This window comes from Taudactylus pleione, unplaced genomic scaffold, assembly GCF_031769625.1.
Source record: "Taudactylus pleione unplaced genomic scaffold, aTauple2 ptg001889l, whole genome shotgun sequence".
Lineage (NCBI taxonomy): Eukaryota > Metazoa > Chordata > Amphibia > Anura > Myobatrachidae > Taudactylus > Taudactylus pleione.
The window spans coordinates 504697-524272 of NW_028286286.1; the positions used below are offsets into that span (position 1 = coordinate 504697).

At 48.3% G+C, this 19576-nt stretch overlaps 1 protein-coding gene across 5 annotated transcripts in view; it reads right to left on the minus strand.

Moving 5' to 3' along the window:
- The window catches only part of CASZ1 (castor zinc finger 1), a 356057-nt gene that overhangs the window by 249925 nt on the left and 86556 nt on the right, over positions 1-19576 (minus strand). For all 5 annotated transcript variants that reach the window (XM_088465170.1, XM_088465173.1, XM_088465169.1 and 2 more), the window contains one exon: positions 13046-13132. The gene's annotated coding sequence lies outside the window, so the exon portion shown is untranslated. The remainder of the gene's footprint in view (positions 1-13045; positions 13133-19576) is intronic.

Genomic DNA, 19576 nt, shown 5'->3' on the forward strand with positions numbered 1-19576 from the left:
ATACCTGGACAGCTAGGGAAGCACAGTAATGCTCCTCTCTGTACCTGTATCTCATCACTAGGTGCAGTACTGTCTGTAACCATGGCCAGTAATAAGCTCCCTATACCTGGACAGCTAGGGAAGCACAGTAATGCTCCTCTCTGTACCTGTATCTCATCTCTGGGTGCAGTACTGTGTGTAACCATGGCCAGTAATAAGCTCCCTATACCTGGACAGCTAGGGAAGCACAGTAATGCTCCTCTCTGTACCTGTATCCCATCTCTGGGTGCAGTACTGCCTGTAACCATGGCCAGTAATAAGCTCCCTATACCTGGACAGCTAGGGAAGCACAGTAATGCTCCTCTCTGTACCTGTATCTTATCTCTAGGTGCAGTATTGTCTGTAACCATGGCCAGTAATAAGCTCCCTATACCTGGACAGCTAGGGAAGCACAGTAATGCTCCTCTCTGTACCTGTATCTCATCTCTGGGTGCAGTACGGCCGGTAACCATGGCCAGTAATAAGCTCCCTATACCTGGACAGCTAGGGAAGCACAGTAATGCTCCTCTCTGTACCTGTATCTCATCTCTAGGTGCAGTACTGCCTGTAACCATGGCCAGTAATAAGCTCCCTATACCTGGACAGCTAGGGAAGCACAGTAATGCTCCTCTCTGTACCTGTATCTCATCTCTGGGTGCAGTACGGCCTGTAACCATGGCCAGTAATAAGCTCCCTATACCTGGACAGCTAGGGAAGCACAGTAATGCTCCTCTCTGTACCTGTATCTCATCTCTGGGTGCAGTACTGCCTGTAACCATGGCCAGTAATAAGCTCCCTATACCTGGACAGCTAGGGAAGCACAGTAATGCTCCTCTCTGTACCTGTATCTCATCTCTAGGTGCAGTACTGCCTGTAACCATGGCCAGTAATAAGCTCCCTATACCTGGACAGCTAGGGAAGCACAGTAATGCTCCTCTCTGTACCTGTATCTCATCTCTGGGTGCAGTATTGTCTGTAACCATGGCCAGTAATAAGCTCCCTATACCTGGACAGCTAGGGAAGCACAGTAATGCTCCTCTCTGTACCTGTATCCCATCTCTGGGTGCAGTACTGCCTGTAAACATGGCCAGTAATAAGCTCCCTATACCTGGACAGCTAGGGAAGCACAGTAATGCTCCTCTCTGTACCTGTATCTTATCTCTAGGTGCAGTATTGTCTGTAACCATGGCCAGTAATAAGCTCCCTATACCTGGACAGCTAGGGAAGCACAGTAATGCTCCTCTCTGTACCTGTATCTCATCTCTGGGTGCAGTACGGCCGGTAACCATGGCCAGTAATAAGCTCCCTATACCTGGACAGCTAGGGAAGCACAGTAATGCTCCTCTCTGTACCTGTATCTCATCTCTAGGTGCAGTACTGCCTGTAACCATGGCCAGTAATAAGCTCCCTATACCTGGACAGCTAGGGAAGCACAGTAATGCTCCTCTCTGTACCTGTATCTCATCTCTGGGTGCAGTACGGCCTGTAACCATGGCCAGTAATAAGCTCCCTATACCTGGACAGCTAGGGAAGCACAGTAATGCTCCTCTCTGTACCTGTATCTCATCTCTGGGTGCAGTACTGCCTGTAACCATGGCCAGTAATAAGCTCCCTAAACCTGGACAGCTAGGGAAGCACAGTAATGCTCCTCTCTGTACCTGTATCTCATCTCTAGGTGCAGTACTGCCTGTAACCATGGCCAGTAATAAGCTCCCTATACCTGGACAGCTAGGGAAGCACAGTAATGCTCCTCTCTGTACCTGTATCTCATCTCTGGGTGCAGTACTGTGTGTAACCATGGCCAGTAATAAGCTCCCTATACCTGGACAGCTAGGGAAGCACAGTAATGCTGCTCTCTGTACCTGTATCTCATCTCTGGGTGCAGTACTGCCTGTAACCATGGCCAGTAATAAGCTCCCTATACCTGGACAGCTAGGGAAGCACAGCAATGCTCCTCTCTGTACCTGTATCTCATCTCTAGGTGCAGTACTGTCTGTAAGCATGGCCAGTAATAAGCTCCCTATACCTGGACAGCTAGGGAAGCACAGTAATGCTCCTCTCTGTACCTGTATCTCATCTCTAGGTGCAGTACTGTCTGTAACCATGGCCACTAATAAGCTCCCTATACCTGGACAGCTAGGGAAGCACAGTAATGCTCCTCTCTGTACCTGTATCTCATCTCTGGGTGCAGTACGGCCTGTAAGCATGGCCAGTAATAAGCTCCCTATACCTGGACAGCTAGGGAAGCACAGTAATGCTCCTCTCTGTACCTGTATCTCATCTCTGGGTGCAGTACTGCCTGTAACCATGGCCAGTAATAAGCTCCCTATACCTGGACAGCTAGGGAAGCACAGTAATGCTCCTCTCTGTACCTGTATCCCATCTCTGGGTGCAGTACTGCCTGTAACCATGGCCAGTAATAAGCTCCCTATACCTGGACAGCTAGGGAAGCACAGTAATGCTCCTCTCTGTACCTGTATCTCATCTCTGGGTGCAGTACGGCCTGTAAGCATGGCCAGTAATAAGCTCCCTATACCTGGACAGCTAGGGAAGCACAGTAATGCTCCTCTCTGTACCTGTATCTCATCTCTGGGTGCAGTACGGCCTGTAAGCATGGCCAGTAATAAGCTCCCTATACCTGGACAGCTAGGGAAGCACAGTAATGCTCCTCTCTGTACCTGTATCTCATCACTAGGTGCAGTACTGTCTGTAACCATGGCCAGTAATAAGCTCCCTATACCTGGACAGCTAGGGAAGCACAGTAATGCTCCTCTCTGTACCTGTATCTCATCTCTGGGTGCAGTATTGTCTGTAACCATGGCCAGTAATAAGCTCCCTATACCTGGACAGCTAGGGAAGCACAGTAATGCTCCTCTCTGTACCTGTATCCCATCTCTGGGTGCAGTACTGCCTGTAACCATGGCCAGTAATAAGCTCCCTATACCTGGACAGCTAGGGAAGCACAGTAATGCTCCTCTCTGTACCTGTATCTTATCTCTAGGTGCAGTATTGTCTGTAACCATGGCCAGTAATAAGCTCCCTATACCTGGACAGCTAGGGAAGCACAGTAATGCTCCTCTCTGTACCTGTATCTCATCTCTGGGTGCAGTACGGCCGGTAACCATGGCCAGTAATAAGCTCCCTATACCTGGACAGCTAGGGAAGCACAGTAATGCTCCTCTCTGTACCTGTATCTCATCACTAGGTGCAGTACTGTCTGTAACCATGGCCAGTAATAAGCTCCCTATACCTGGACAGCTAGGGAAGCACAGTAATGCTCCTCTCTGTACCTGTATCCCATCTCTGGGTGCAGTACTGCCTGTAACCATGGCCAGTAATAAGCTCCCTATACCTGGACAGCTAGGGAAGCACAGTAATGCTCCTCTCTGTACCTGTATCTCATCTCTGGGTGCAGTACGGCCTGTAAGCATGGCCAGTAATAAGCTCCCTATACCTGGACAGCTAGGGAAGCACAGTAATGCTCCTCTCTGTACCTGTATCTCATCTCTGGGTGCAGTACGGCCTGTAAGCATGGCCAGTAATAAGCTCCCTATACCTGGACAGCTAGGGAAGCACAGTAATGCTCCTCTCTGTACCTGTATCTCATCACTAGGTGCAGTACTGTCTGTAACCATGGCCAGTAATAAGCTCCCTATACCTGGACAGCTAGGGAAGCACAGTAATGCTCCTCTCTGTACCTGTATCTCATCTCTGGGTGCAGTATTGTCTGTAACCATGGCCAGTAATAAGCTCCCTATACCTGGACAGCTAGGGAAGCACAGTAATGCTCCTCTCTGTACCTGTATCCCATCTCTGGGTGCAGTACTGCCTGTAACCATGGCCAGTAATAAGCTCCCTATACCTGGACAGCTAGGGAAGCACAGTAATGCTCCTCTCTGTACCTGTATCTTATCTCTAGGTGCAGTATTGTCTGTAACCATGGCCAGTAATAAGCTCCCTATACCTGGACAGCTAGGGAAGCACAGTAATGCTCCTCTCTGTACCTGTATCTCATCTCTGGGTGCAGTACGGCCGGTAACCATGGCCAGTAATAAGCTCCCTATACCTGGACAGCTAGGGAAGCACAGTAATGCTCCTCTCTGTACCTGTATCTCATCTCTAGGTGCAGTACTGCCTGTAACCATGGCCAGTAATAAGCTCCCTATACCTGGACAGCTAGGGAAGCACAGTAATGCTCCTCTCTGTACCTGTATCTCATCTCTGGGTGCAGTACGGCCTGTAACCATGGCCAGTAATAAGCTCCCTATACCTGGACAGCTAGGGAAGCACAGTAATGCTCCTCTCTGTACCTGTATCTCATCTCTGGGTGCAGTACTGCCTGTAACCATGGCCAGTAATAAGCTCCCTATACCTGGACAGCTAGGGAAGCACAGTAATGCTCCTCTCTGTACCTGTATCTCATCTCTAGGTGCAGTACTGCCTGTAACCATGGCCAGTAATAAGCTCCCTATACCTGGACAGCTAGGGAAGCACAGTAATGCTCCTCTCTGTACCTGTATCTCATCTCTGGGTGCAGTATTGTCTGTAACCATGGCCAGTAATAAGCTCCCTATACCTGGACAGCTAGGGAAGCACAGTAATGCTCCTCTCTGTACCTGTATCCCATCTCTGGGTGCAGTACTGCCTGTAACCATGGCCAGTAATAAGCTCCCTATACCTGGACAGCTAGGGAAGCACAGTAATGCTCCTCTCTGTACCTGTATCTTATCTCTAGGTGCAGTATTGTCTGTAACCATGGCCAGTAATAAGCTCCCTATACCTGGACAGCTAGGGAAGCACAGTAATGCTCCTCTCTGTACCTGTATCTCATCTCTGGGTGCAGTACGGCCGGTAACCATGGCCAGTAATAAGCTCCCTATACCTGGACAGCTAGGGAAGCACAGTAATGCTCCTCTCTGTACCTGTATCTCATCTCTAGGTGCAGTACTGCCTGTAACCATGGCCAGTAATAAGCTCCCTATACCTGGACAGCTAGGGAAGCACAGTAATGCTCCTCTCTGTACCTGTATCTCATCTCTGGGTGCAGTACGGCCTGTAACCATGGCCAGTAATAAGCTCCCTATACCTGGACAGCTAGGGAAGCACAGTAATGCTCCTCTCTGTACCTGTATCTCATCTCTGGGTGCAGTACTGCCTGTAACCATGGCCAGTAATAAGCTCCCTAAACCTGGACAGCTAGGGAAGCACAGTAATGCTCCTCTCTGTACCTGTATCTCATCTCTAGGTGCAGTACTGCCTGTAACCATGGCCAGTAATAAGCTCCCTATACCTGGACAGCTAGGGAAGCACAGTAATGCTCCTCTCTGTACCTGTATCTCATCTCTGGGTGCAGTACTGTGTGTAACCATGGCCAGTAATAAGCTCCCTATACCTGGACAGCTAGGGAAGCACAGTAATGCTGCTCTCTGTACCTGTATCTCATCTCTGGGTGCAGTACTGCCTGTAACCATGGCCAGTAATAAGCTCCCTATACCTGGACAGCTAGGGAAGCACAGCAATGCTCCTCTCTGTACCTGTATCTCATCTCTAGGTGCAGTACTGTCTGTAAGCATGGCCAGTAATAAGCTCCCTATACCTGGACAGCTAGGGAAGCACAGTAATGCTCCTCTCTGTACCTGTATCTCATCTCTAGGTGCAGTACTGTCTGTAACCATGGCCACTAATAAGCTCCCTATACCTGGACAGCTAGGGAAGCACAGTAATGCTCCTCTCTGTACCTGTATCTCATCTCTGGGTGCAGTACGGCCTGTAAGCATGGCCAGTAATAAGCTCCCTATACCTGGACAGCTAGGGAAGCACAGTAATGCTCCTCTCTGTACCTGTATCTCATCTCTGGGTTCAGTACGGCCTGTAAGCATGGCCAGTAATAAGCTCCCTATACCTGGACAGCTAGGGAAGCACAGTAATGCTCCTCTCTGTACCTGTATCTCATCACTAGGTGCAGTACTGTCTGTAACCATGGCCAGTAATAAGCTCCCTATACCTGGACAGCTAGGGAAGCACAGTAATGCTCCTCTCTGTACCTGTATCTCATCTCTGGGTGCAGTATTGTCTGTAACCATGGCCAGTAATAAGCTCCCTATACCTGGACAGCTAGGGAAGCACAGTAATGCTCCTCTCTGTACCTGTATCCCATCTCTGGGTGCAGTACTGCCTGTAACCATGGCCAGTAATAAGCTCCCTATACCTGGACAGCTAGGGAAGCACAGTAATGCTCCTCTCTGTACCTGTATCTTATCTCTAGGTGCAGTATTGTATGTAACCATGGCCAGTAATAAGCTCCCTATACCTGGACAGCTAGGGAAGCACAGTAATGCTCCTCTCTGTACCTGTATCTCATCTCTGGGTGCAGTACGGCCGGTAACCATGGCCAGTAATAAGCTCCCTATACCTGGACAGCTAGGGAAGCACAGTAATGCTCCTCTCTGTACCTGTATCTCATCTCTAGGTGCAGTACTGCCTGTAACCATGGCCAGTAATAAGCTCCCTATACCTGGACAGCTAGGGAAGCACAGTAATGCTCCTCTCTGTACCTGTATCTCATCTCTGGGTGCAGTACGGCCTGTAACCATGGCCAGTAATAAGCTCCCTATACCTGGACAGCTAGGGAAGCACAGTAATGCTCCTCTCTGTACCTGTATCTCATCTCTGGGTGCAGTACTGCCTGTAACCATGGCCAGTAATAAGCTCCCTATACCTGGACAGCTAGGGAAGCACAGTAATGCTCCTCTCTGTACCTGTATCTCATCTCTAGGTGCAGTACTGCCTGTAACCATGGCCAGTAATAAGCTCCCTATACCTGGACAGCTAGGGAAGCACAGTAATGCTCCTCTCTGTACCTGTATCTCATCTCTGGGTGCAGTATTGTCTGTAACCATGGCCAGTAATAAGCTCCCTATACCTGGACAGCTAGGGAAGCACAGTAATGCTCCTCTCTGTACCTGTATCCCATCTCTGGGTGCAGTACTGCCTGTAACCATGGCCAGTAATAAGCTCCCTATACCTGGACAGCTAGGGAAGCACAGTAATGCTCCTCTCTGTACCTGTATCTTATCTCTAGGTGCAGTATTGTCTGTAACCATGGCCAGTAATAAGCTCCCTATACCTGGACAGCTAGGGAAGCACAGTAATGCTCCTCTCTGTACCTGTATCTCATCTCTGGGTGCAGTACGGCCGGTAACCATGGCCAGTAATAAGCTCCCTATACCTGGACAGCTAGGGAAGCACAGTAATGCTCCTCTCTGTACCTGTATCTCATCTCTAGGTGCAGTACTGCCTGTAACCATGGCCAGTAATAAGCTCCCTATACCTGGACAGCTAGGGAAGCACAGTAATGCTCCTCTCTGTACCTGTATCTCATCTCTGGGTGCAGTACGGCCTGTAACCATGGCCAGTAATAAGCTCCCTATACCTGGACAGCTAGGGAAGCACAGTAATGCTCCTCTCTGTACCTGTATCTCATCTCTGGGTGCAGTACTACCTGTAACCATGGCCAGTAATAAGCTCCCTAAACCTGGACAGCTAGGGAAGCACAGTAATGCTCCTCTCTGTACCTGTATCTCATCTCTAGGTGCAGTACTGCCTGTAACCATGGCCAGTAATAAGCTCCCTATACCTGGACAGCTAGGGAAGCACAGTAATGCTCCTCTCTGTACCTGTATCTCATCTCTGGGTGCAGTACTGTGTGTAACCATGGCCAGTAATAAGCTCCCTATACCTGGACAGCTAGGGAAGCACAGTAATGCTGCTCTCTGTACCTGTATCTCATCTCTGGGTGCAGTACTGCCTGTAACCATGGCCAGTAATAAGCTCCCTATACCTGGACAGCTAGGGAAGCACAGCAATGCTCCTCTCTGTACCTGTATCTCATCTCTAGGTGCAGTACTGTCTGTAAGCATGGCCAGTAATAAGCTCCCTATACCTGGACAGCTAGGGAAGCACAGTAATGCTCCTCTCTGTACCTGTATCTCATCTCTAGGTGCAGTACTGTCTGTAACCATGGCCACTAATAAGCTCCCTATACCTGGACAGCTAGGGAAGCACAGTAATGCTCCTCTCTGTACCTGTATCTCATCTCTGGGTGCAGTACGGCCTGTAACCATGGCCGTAATAAGCTCCCTATACCTGGACAGCTAGGGAAGCACAGTAATGCTCCTCTCTGTACCTGTATCTCATCTCTAGGTGCAGTACTGTCTGTAACCATGGCCAGTAATAAGCTCCCTATACCTGGACAGCTAGGGAAGCACAGTAATGCTCCTCTCTGTACCTGTATCTCATCTCTAGGTGCAGTACTGTCTGTAACCATGGCCACTAATAAGCTCCCTATACCTGGACAGCTAGGGAAGCACAGTAATGCTCCTCTCTGTACCTGTATCTCATCTCTGGGTGCAGTACGGCCTGTAACCATGGCCGTAATAAGCTCCCTATACCTGGACAGCTAGGGAAGCACAGTAATGCTCCTCTCTGTACCTGTATCTCATCTCTAGGTGCAGTACTGTCTGTAACCATGGCCAGTAATAAGCTCCCTATACCTGGACAGCTAGGGAAGCACAGTAATGCTCCTCTCTGTACCTGTATCTCATCTCTAGGTGCAGTACTGCCTGTAAGCACGGTACCAGGCCAGTCACAGTGATAGGATAGCATTACGCCATTCTTACACAGGGAAGCCGGGCTGCAGGCCACCACCAAATTCATTGTGATAGATTTTCATGTATTTTTTTGAGCAAGCTGCGTCCCAGGTTTCATTCATAATCTTGCTGCAATATGTAAAAATGAGGCTTTTAGTGACGATAGATGCAGCACGTCAGGTTGCCGCTGAGCATTGAGATACGGCCCATTATCTGCCCAGTTAGGTCTATACGTGGTCCCCTCCCGATAACAGCAAAGGATATACCAGCGGGGGCCTCACTAAACTGACCCCCAAGTTCCCTGACTTGAAAACCAATGGTCACATTGGGTCAATCCATTGCTAATGACTGAAGTGGCATGTGCGCCCATCTTCCGCACGTCTTGCTGAGCCCCCTCGGATGGGGTACCTTTATCAGGATAGGGAAGCAGATGGCGTACCTGTGTGTTTCTTGTTCTGGACACATAGAATCACCGTGCAGTGACCTGGGCAGCTGAACAATGCGCTTTTGTGTGAAGAGCGATTCATTTGCATGTAATTTGCTAAAAGTCTAATGTGCTAACTTAATGACTATGTATTACGTACCTAGGGGCTGGCATCTAACTTAATGACTGTGTATTACGTACCTAGGGGCTGGCATCTAACTTAATGACTGTGTATTACGTACCTTGGGGCTGGCATGAACATACAGAAAAAAAAGAAGCTATATCAATATAGAAAGTTTTATCTTCCGAATAACATACATACCCTGTGTGTGTAATATGTATATTAACCCAGAAAACATGGACTTGTAATATTCTTATAATTTACTGTAAGGAATACAGCGTTACTATGATTACTGTAGACAAGTAGAGGAACATTACTTTGTAATTCTATAACTGCTCATGTTCCAGCAGCTGCATCAGCCAGAAATGAGGGATTTGTGGACGTCTAGCCCAGGGGGCTGAGTGCTCAGAGGCAGCACTAAATAAAGGAATATTACATTTAATACTTACAGATGGACAGATGATCAGATGTGACTGTGATTTACTACACAAACATGTAAGAGGAAAGTGCCGACACCCCTCAGACACAAACCTGGGGTGATGGTGAGGCCATGTGGATGAATGCCGACGCTTTTCATTCATTATGTCACTAAGAAGCAGCAGAAAATTCTGCTTTATAAGTAATTATTGCTTATAAAATGATATTTAGAGAACACAATGATAAATTGGAGGCAATGCTGCAGTATTGTGTCTTGTTACAGACATCGTGTTCATTAGCTGGGAATTGCTATATGAGACACGGAACTCACGAGACCTAAAGATGAAGACACTACAGAAAACCGTACAGAAGGGGAGGAGTCTATCGCACGTCATATAAACTCCTCCTCAATATGTTACACTTACTGACAAATCCACGGGCGCCACGTACAGAAGGGGAGGAGTCTATCGCACGTCATATAAACTCCTCCTCAATATGTTACACTTACTGACAAATCCACAGGCGCCACGTACAGAAGGGGAGGAGTCTATCGCACGTCATATAAACTCCTCCTCAATACGTTACACTTACTGACAAATCCACGGAGCCCTTCATGCTGGTATTGTACAGCGAGTACATTATGCCCTGTATGCCCACAGCTAGCCAGCCGCTTGTCACAGGGCGTCTCACTGGCGGTGTGTCTTACCCAGCCTGGGTGCACAGACAGGGGATGGGTCCCATTAACCAAGGGGACATTTTATTTATGGACTTCCGGTCTCTATAGAAAACACTTATGCAATGAAAGTATAATGGTTTGTAATCGCTGTTTGTTGTGCAGTTGCATTGCCTCTCTACAGGAGCCTCGCACAGACGTCAGACATCAGCAGGGAACATTGCTCCGTCCATTGGGGGCTACTGACACAACACTATCAGTTACTTCATAGTATACAATTATGGCCCAGTGAGCTGACAATTAGTAGTAAAAACAGAGAAAGCAAAGAGAAGAGTGAGGGCGAGAGAGGGGGGCGAGAGAGAGGGGGGGGGCGAGAGAGGGAGAGAGAGAGGGGGGGGAGAGAGAGGGGGGCGAGAGAGAGAGGGGGGCGAGAGAGAGAGAGGGGGGCGAGAGAGAGGGGGGGCGAGAGAGGGAGAGAGAGAGGGGGGCGCGAGAGAAAGGGGGGGCGAGAGAGAGAGGGGGGGCGAGAGAGGGAGAGAGAGAGGGGGGTGAGAGAGAGAGGGGGGGCGAGAGAGGGAGAGAGAGAGGGGGGTGAGAGAGAGAGGGGGGGCGAGAGAGAGAGAGGGGGGCGAGAGAGAGAGGGGGGGCGAGAGAGAGAGGGGGGGCGAGAGAGGGAGAGAGAGAGGGGGGCAAGAGAGGGAGAGAGAGAGGGGGGCGAGAGAGAGAGGGGGGGCGAGAGAGGGAGAGAGAGAGGGGGCGAGAGAGAGAGGGGGGGCGAGAGAGGGAGAGAGAGGGGGGGCGAGAGAGGGAGAGAGAGGGGGCGAGAGAGGGAGGGGGGGCGAGAGAGGGAGGGGGGGCGAGAGAGAGAGAGAGGGGGGCGAGAGAGGGAGGGGGGGCGAGAGAGGGAGAGAGAGAGGGGGCAGAGAGAGAGAGGGGGGGCGAGAGAGGGAGAGAGAGGGGGGCGAGAGAGAGGGGGGGAGAGAGAGGGAGAGAGAGAGGGGGGCGAGAGAGGGAGAGAGAGAGGGGGGCGAGAGAGAGAGGGGGGCAAGAGAGGGAGAGAGAGAGGGGGGCGAGAGAGAGAGAGAGAGGGGGGGGGCGAGAGAGGGAGAGAGAGAGGGGGCAAGAGAGAGAGAGAGGGGGGGCGAGAGAGGGAGAGAGAGAGGGGGGCGAGAGAGAGAGGGGGGCGAGAGAGAGGGGGGGCGAGAGAGGGGGGGCGAGAGAGGGAGAGAGAGAGGGGGGCGAGAGAGGGAGAGAGAGTGGGGGGCGAGAGAGAGGGGGTCGAGAGAGAGAGGGGTGGTGAGAGATGGAGAGAGAGAGGGAGAGAGAGGGGGAGAAAGGGAGAGAGAGGGGGAGAAAGAGAGAGAGAGGGGGGAGAAAGAGAGAGAGAGGGGGAAGAAAGAAAGAGAGAGGGGGGAGAAAGAAAGAGAGAGAGAGGGGGGAGAAAGAGAGAGAGAGACGGGGCGAGAGAGGGAGAGAGAGAGGGGGCGAGAGAGAGAGGGGGGAGAAAGAGAGAGAGGGGGGGCGAGAGAGCGTGTGAGAGAGGGGGGGAGACTGGAAAATAAATGAGAAAAACTGGAAAAAAAGGAGAGAGAGATAGAGGAAGAGCATGAGAAGAAGAAAATGGAATAAGAAAGGGAATAAGGAGGGAGGGGAAGAGAGGCAGGGATGGAGGAAGAGATGGTGATAGGACATCAAGCATGAGAAAGAGGAAAACAGACGCACTAAAGGAGCAGAGAGAGAAAGAACAAATAATGAAGGAAGAGAGAACAGAAAGGATAGAAGTAAAAGAGAAATATAAAAACAAAATGAATGCAAAAAAAAGATGAAATGGGAGACAGAGAAAATAGGAAACGCAAGGAAGATGGAGGAACGCGAGGAAGATGGAGGAACGCGAGGAAGACGGGGGAACGCGAGGAAGACGGGGGAACGCGAGGAAGATGGAGGAACGCGAGGAAGACGGGGGAACGCGAGGAAGACGGAGGAACGCGAGGAAGACGGGGGAACGCGAGGAAGACGGGGGAACGCGAGGAAGACGGAGGAACGCGAGGAAGACGGGGGAACGCGAGGAAGACGGGGGAACGCGAGGAAGACGGAGGAACGCGAGGAAGACGGATATAAAGTGAGAAGGGAAAACAGAAAGAGATAGAAATGATAAAAGAAGATGATAAAGACTGAAGAGGAAAAGAGAGAGGGACAGTGAGAATAGCTGTAGTGGAAGTTACATTTTATACTGACATAAACACTATATATGACAGAAAAGTTGCTGCTGCCGCCATAATACTTTCATATAAACATTAATTACACCTCATTTTGCGGATAATGCCCAGAGACATTTTACCATTAGACACTAGTTTGTATTATGCCATGTCAGCGATGAGACAGGTGATACAGGGAAGTAGCTGACAATGTTGGCAGATGGAGTAGCCATGAAGGTCTCGGAGGCTCGCACAGGACGAAGGCAGCCATTTTGTGGATGGCGCTAGTGAGGTCACTAATATCATGTGAATTATTGTGCTGATCTCTAATTAATATTATTCCAGCAAACAAAATGTCTTCCTACACCTTGTGTTAGCGACAGGTGCACCTTAAACCGGTTTTACGCAGAATATAAGGATGTGCATAAACAAATGTAAAATATCAATCAGAAGTGGACGATTAATTCCTGTGTTTATTCCGTAAGGTGTCAGAATACAATGAGAATAGCCACTGCTATCTGGTAAGTAAGGAGATAAAAGCAACCTTACCTTCTGAATAAAACACCTCCATTTTATCTGCTCACACGTCCGGCTTCACCTTCTTTATTAATATGGATCAGCAGCTTTAATGGATTTCTAGACAAAAGCATAAATGAGACACCATGTCATATATTGTAAAACATGTCCATTTATTGCCTCAACCAACTATACAACATGGCCGCTGCTGTGCGCAGTGCGGAATAGCCATTCCCCAGAACACCAAGGCCAATCACATGCTTATATTGTAACTAGACCTTTTTATAAATGACACTTTAAATCTTCTTATAGTGAAGCGGAATAGACATGAGCAGAACCCCAGATTTATAATACGCACCGACTGGGGTAATTTATAACACAACATCCTAAATGTAACCTGGTATGAGCGCTGAGAGCCCAAGATGGTGTCTTTGCGTGCAAAGATTACAGCGCACGTATCAGCTGCACAATGGCTGGACCGATGCTGTAGTAGTTTCCATCTTATAACGCCTCAGTACCTCTCTTCATTCCATTATCAGCAAAGTACTAGAAGATTACACAACGTCATTTTATGCACAGTGTAATCATATTTTCCAGCATTATACCTTGACACCAGTCAAAGTTCATAACAGACACAAATTTCTAATCCACCTTTACCTCGAGAAACTTGTGAAAAAGCTGTTTTGTGAAAGATATCAGCGTTCCTGCAGTCAGAGTGTTATAAAGACGCTATAGAGCACGATCCCACCTGCCTCCTTCTTTACACTGGAATAGTGACCAAGTGACTTTACATAAGAGAATCCTGAACACATATTTCAGAATTTAGGGACAAAGCACTAAAGTTGAGGAAAAGTGGGTAATTGTTAAATAACAAAGGGTAACTGTTAGATCCATCTCAGATAAGGACACAGCCAAAAATGGAGCCAAATGTATCAGCACAGCCACCAAAGGACCTTGTGTCATTTTAAGCAAATATTGTGGCGTTTCCATGACAATCCCCGTTTTGAATATCCGACATGTTCAGGTTTTGAAAAAAAAAAAAAAGACTTTTCCTGTTTGCAGCATAATAATAACTAAGACTTTAGTACGTCCAATATCAGCAAGATGGCGAATTCCTCCCTGCAGGAGCGGAGCAGACAGGTGAGGACTGGTGGCTTTCTCCTGACACAGAACTGGTTTTGTAATCATTTAAAATAGTCATAAGCCAGACATAAGACCTAGCAGTAGCACACATACACAGCTAGAAGTATGTGGTGCCACTGAGGACCGGTCACGGACTAAGCGCACCAGGCACTGCACATATCCAGAAGGAAGGGGAATTTGTAAATGCTACATGCTACAATAATTGTACATTATGAATGTTACTACCAGCTGTACGTTACTTGTCAGCCTAAACACACAATGGAGTGTTGGCAGCCATTTTGTCTGTTCCCCAACCTGCAGCCTACTGTACTGAATTGATAAGACACCTATATTAAATATAGTGGCTGAATAGGAGTCTCTGGGCCGCCATGACTGTAATCCTCAGTCGCTGGTGCTTGGCAGAACAGATAGGCTAATGGAGTCGCCATGGAGCCCTAGTTTAGGTCTGAGCCCCTTTTACTCCTCTGGATGACAAAACACACACATACGGCGCTTTCTAAACTTCTTTATCAAAACCAAATGTTATCCTCTGCCTCAGCCCTGTACAGTTCCCCCTCGGCTAGGGTATTTAGTAATGGGATCCTGTCCAATTTTAGTTATTGAACCATTGGCTGCTAAAATTTGGGCCGAAGCAAATTTCCCTGGGGTGCAGGTTGTTGATTGAGTTCATAGACTCAGCCTGACCGTGCATGACGTACGCCCTCTGACCTCACTGACTCGCCTCCATACAGTGCTGGACAGTTCTAGTCACGCTTCCTATTATAAACTAAATACCTCCAGATCAGATGCCCTGCCTATAAATCTTCCCGAACCCCTTGTATGTACTGTACACTACGCTCTCAGGGTAATTATACCTGGCAAACTAGCTCATTACAATATCTTGGTATCCGTATGCCGTGTTTGATGTGAATCTCCCCTCCATGTTTACGCTGCTCTCCTTGTTTACTAAGTCCTGGCTTTCCCACCACATCTCCTGGTTGGGCAGATTAGCGGCATTTAAAATGACCCTACTCCCAAAACTCATGCATTTGTTCTACACAATCCCGTTTTTGTTTCCTAAATCCTTTCTAAATAAGTGTCGAACTGTTTTATCTTCATATTTATGGAAGAATAGGCCTCCTAAAATAGCGTATTCTAGATTGATTCTAACTAAAACAACAAGGTGGTCTGATGCTCCCCGAAATCATCATACCTGCCTGCCTTCTGGTTCAACTTCAAGACTGGGTTTGTCTCACTTCAGTAAAAAGCCGGGTCCATTTAGAAGAGGCACGATGTGTAGCTTATCCATTAGCCAGGGCCATAGCTAGGGTAGTGTGTCCATCGCACAGGGCACCACAGGTCAGGGGGCGCTGTTTGGGCCTGTCATATTTCTGGTTATTATCATTCTTGCTTGTAACTTCCTCTTATTTCATCCCCAGCATCTCCTGGCCTCTCCTATCTCTTCCCTGGCCCTTCCCCATGAGGCCATGGCCCTCTCTCAGGTGCACTATATTATGTCCCTATTTATCCCCAGCATCTCCTGGCCTCCCCTATCTCTTTTCCCGGCCCTTCCCCATGAGGCCATGGCCCTCTCTCAGGTGCAGTATATTATGTCCCTATTTATCCCCAGCATCTCCTGGCCTCTCCTATCTCTTCCCTGGCCCTTCCCCATGAGGCCATGGCCCTCTCTCAGGTGCACTATATTATGTCCCTATTTATCCCCAGCATCTCCTGGCCTCCCCTATCTCTTTTCCCGGCCCTTCCCCATGAGGCCATGGCCCTCTCTCAGGTGCACTATATTATGTCCCTATTTATCCCCAGCATCTCCTGGCCTCTCCTATCTCTTCCCTGGCCCTTCCCCATGAGGCCATGGCCCTCTCTCAGGTGCACTATATTATGTCCCTAGTTATCCCCAGCATCTCCTGGCCTCCACTATCTCTTCCCTGGCCCTTCCCCATGAGGCCATGGCCCTCCCTCAGGTGCACTATATTATGTCCCTATTTATCTCCAGCATCTCCTGGCCTCTCCTATCTCTTCCCTGGCCCTTCCCCATGAGGCCATGGCCCTCTCTCAGGTGTGCTATATTATGTCCCTATTTATCCCCAGCATCTCCTGGCCTCCCCTATCTCTTCCCTGGCCCTTCCCCATGAGGCCATGGCCCTCTCTCAGGTGCACTATATTATGTCCCTATTTATCCCCAGCATCTCCTGGCCTCCCCTATCTCTTCCCTTGCCCTTCCCCATGAGGCCATGGCCCTTTTTTGGGTGCATTATGTCCCTTTGAAAAATGAGGGGGGCGCCAATGCTTTTTCTGGCACAGGGCACCAAAAAGTCTAGTTACAGCTCTGCCATTAGCAGATTTATTGTGGAACCCTAAATCTCTCCGACCTGCGTGTCCTTCGATACCCTCATCCACAAAAGCTTCATTACAAGTCTGGGATAGATTGCTCTGGAAATCTCCCTCATTTCTCATCTTTCCTTTCTGGCCCTTTCTAAGCTAATTCCCAATTTACAGGTATCTGTATGGAGCTCTTGTGGGGTTATTACCTTAGGGGATATTTTGGAAGGGGCCTCTTACCGCCCTTTTCCAGATTGCAAAGTCGCTACCCCCTCCCATCTACGGGTGTATACCAATACTATCAGATTAGTCATTAGTTTAAGAGTATCCGTAGGTGTACCGCCAGGAGATCTAATACCCCGCTTAACATCTAATAGAGGTCAAGGGGACATTTCCTATTGATATAACCTCAGGCTTCAATAACAGCAATGTGGAAAGTCCCCTTCTCAGGTACGGTGGGAAATGGATTTGGGCCGCTCTCTCTCTGACGCTCAGTGGAATTTGGTTTATACAACATTTTATCGCATATCCAAAATCATTCAGAAATGCATATAAAATTACTGTATAGATTGTATATTACTCCTGATCGTTTACACAACATTTGGTCAACCCAATCAAAGTTCTGTTGGTGGAACTGTGGGCGGAAGGTTGGCCATATCTATCATGTGTTTTGGACATGTTCTGTAATTATAGAATTTTGGAAAGAAGTATTTTCTTTAATTAACAAAGTATTAGGACGGGCTGTCTCCCTCTCCTGATCAGCTTCACTCCATCGGTTACAGCGTCTCACAGTTACGTGTTAGGTCATATGTATAACAGCAGTAACTCAGAACTGGAAACAGTCCCATCCCCCCCCCCCTACTCAAGGTATTACAAAAATTCAGTTCCATTTTGAGATGGAGACCACCTCAGTGCCCTATTCTTTCCAGGCTTCCTCCCCACTTGTAAAATGGTGGCCATGACATGTTTGTTACTGAAGGCGAATGTGCGCAATTCCTTATAAAAATTCCTTCATTATCGGATTTGCTTCAGTTTAGCCTGAATGAAATAGATGAATCGTCTTTTTGCAATTTCTATGCGTTTTTTTCTTCCTTTTTTGATTGTTGTAAATGTTATATTTAGTATTGTGATCTATTAATCCTGTCTAGATTTCTTTTATTATGTTATATTGGATTCCCATATGTACCCCCCTTTTGTCTCCCATCCCTTCAATAAATCCTGTCTTTTTACTGTACCCCATATTTGTTTGAAAAATCAATAAAAAACTATGGATGCAAAAAAAACACGTAATGGCGGGTTACAATAACCCGGGAGAGCTCAGTGCCCACCGAACCTGAGGGGGAGCCTAGGCGGGCGGGTTACAATAACCCGGGAGAGCTCAGTGCCCACCGAACCTGAGGGGGAGCCTAGGCGGGCGGGTTACAATAACCCGGGAGAGCTCCGTGCCCACCGAACCTGAGGGGGAGCCTAGGCGGGCGGGTTACAATAACCCGGGAGAGCTCCGTGCCCACCGAACCTGAGGGGGAGCCTAGGCGGGCAGGTTACAATAACCCGGGAGAGCTCCGTGCCCACCGACCATGAGGGGGAGCCTAGGCAGGCGGGTTACAATAACCCGGGAGAGCTCCGTGCCCACCGAACCTGAGGGGGAGCCTAGGCGGGCGGGTTACAATAACCCGGGAGAGCTCCGTGCCCACCGAACCTGAGGGGGAGCCTAGGCGGGCGGGTTACAATAACCCGGGAGAGCTCCGTGCCCACCGAACCTGAGGGGGAGCCTAGGCGGTCTAATGGTTTATTCACATATACTGTAACCTGCACAATTACTGCTTCTACTGCAGCCACTTTAAACCAAAAAGATTAAAAAACTGGCGTTTCATACAGAAATATCTTGTATATTATTTAATCTAACAGAAAAAAAAATGGGCTAAACTATATTTGTTTCATGCGTATTAGCCACAAACAAAGTAAACAAGCAAAGATTTTGGAAAGCACAAAATATTGACATTGTGCAATGTGGAAACAATTTTTAATAATAAACAAATAAAATATTTATGAGACCACGTTGCTGCTTAAAATTGTTATTTTAATCTGAATAAAGTGGTTAATTATTACTACAACTTATACTTAGGAACCATTACTGCCCAAATTATTATATTATCTTACAAAGTATTAGATGACTCAGTGAAGCAGGACAAGACAATGATGTTGGTACCACCAAAATATGATTTATAAGTTTGTTGTGTAAAATGAGATATTACTTAACTTTGCATTTAAATTTATTGCAAACAATGCATAATTTAGGTTACATTTATGGTTTCATCCCACTGTGTAAGTGTTATTTTTGCCACAATATTTCTTCATCAGTATGACAGAAGCCTCACATCAATACTCTGTGCTGCTGGGGACCCTGCTCCTCCCACTATATAACGCTCAGTCTGTGACTTCCTGCTGCCTCCATTCCCCTCCTCACATCATGTCACTGCCCCTGTCACATGCAGCCCTGTCCTCACTGACACATCACTCATCTCCTGATATACTCTGTCCTGCTGGGGATCCTGCTCCCCCCACTATATAACTCTCAGTCTGTGACTTCCTGCTGCCTCCATTCCCCTCCTCACATCATGTCACTGCCCCTGTCACATGCAGCCCTGTCCTCACTGACACATCACTCATCTCCTGATATACTCTGTGCTGCTGGGGACCCTGCTCCTCCCACTATATAACTCTCAGTCTGTGACTTCCTGCTACCTCCATTCCCCTCCTCACATCATGTCACTGCCCCTGTCACATACAGCCCTGTCCTCACTGACACATCACTCATCTCCTGATATACTCTGTGCTGCTGGGGACCCTGCTCCTCCCACTATATAACTCTCAGTCTGTGACTTCCTGCTGCCTCCATTCCCCTCCTTACATCATATCACTGCCCCTGTCACATGCAGCCCTGTCCTCACTGACACATCACTCATCTCCTGATATACTCTGTGCTGCTGGGGACCCTGCTCCTCCTACTATATTACAGTGAATGATGCTACTACCAGGACATTGTGGCTAATTGAATGTGATTTTATAAATATAGACAGATATGAGATAGATAGAGAAAAACCG